Source organism: Homarus americanus, unplaced genomic scaffold (assembly GCF_018991925.1).
Source record: "Homarus americanus isolate GMGI-L3 unplaced genomic scaffold, GMGI_Hamer_2.0 scaffold36734, whole genome shotgun sequence".
NCBI classification, from domain to species: Eukaryota; Metazoa; Arthropoda; class Malacostraca; order Decapoda; family Nephropidae; genus Homarus; species Homarus americanus.
Window position 1 is genome coordinate 6,835,385 of NW_024733126.1, and position 1,179 is coordinate 6,836,563.

A 1,179-nucleotide genomic window follows, 5' to 3' on the forward strand; every position below is an offset into this window, starting at 1 on the left:
GGTTCTCTCAAGCAACGTATTTTAGCTGGTGGGGTGTGTGAGAACGCAACTAACTGACACACTCAGTCTATAGATTTAAAGTTTGCATCAAATTTTCATTGTGGTGGCGTCCTCTCGTCCCCAGGCCCGGGAGTGAAGAGAAAATTAATAGTTGATGGAGCTTTTGAGGATCTGGGCCACCACTATCACCAACACCACCACCTAAACTATCACCACCACCCAACACAGAATCGAACATAATCACCACCGCCACCACCTTCATTATTATCCCCATCAACACCAACAGGACCACCGTTAGCATCGCCGCTTCCACTGCAACTGCCATTACCACCTTCACTGCCACCAACACCACCTCCACACCAACTACAACCATAATGGTTGCCCCTTGTGTAAGGAGGCGTGAATTTGTTTAAGGTGTAGAAGCTGTTGCCAACACAACAACCACACCCTAAGTTAACAAGTTGCATGACCCAGTGTCAAGAAATAGTCCGAGAAGACCGGACAACTCGCCAACTGCACTGGCTAACCATTACCCTACAACACGATCCGCAAATCGATTAACATCCAGGTCCCCAATTACTGCTGGGTAGACAGAGGCAAATGGCGTATAGAAACTTGCCCATAATTTCACCCTGCCGGGGATTTAACCCGGGCTCACTCGCTTGCGAGGCGAACATGCTGACCATTACACCACAGGTCGCTACTACCATTACCACCTTCACCACCACACTAACTACAACCACTGCCACCTGCACCACCACACCAACTACAACCATTACTACCTCCACCACACCAACCACCACACCATCACCACCACCCCAACTACAACCATTACCACCTCTATCACCACCCCACCAACTACAACCATACCATCTCTACCACCACCCCACCACCTCTACCACCACCCCACCAACTACAACCACCACCACACCCCCCCCCTTCCCAACAATTAAGTTAATTTGCCTGGGTGGTGGTACCAGTGTGGCGGAGAGGCCATAACAGCACCAATAACGTAACTATACCCAGGTTGTGAGCGTCTTGGCTTACTTTAACGTTGATTATTGTATTACTTCAAGCAGCATTACCATAACTCATGCCTATTTGCCACGTAATGGGGGGGGCTGTACTGGGTATGTAATGCCTTGTAATTGTTTCATATGGGGTGTTATTAGGCCTGTT

At 49.1% G+C, this 1,179-nt stretch overlaps 1 non-coding gene across 1 annotated transcript; it reads right to left on the reverse strand.

The window, feature by feature from the left end:
- Positions 1-627: 627 nt before the first annotated feature.
- On the reverse strand, positions 628-700 carry Trnaa-cgc. The gene has a single exon. It is a non-coding gene; the product is annotated as a tRNA-Ala (tRNA).
- Positions 701-1,179: the final 479 nt, after the last annotated feature.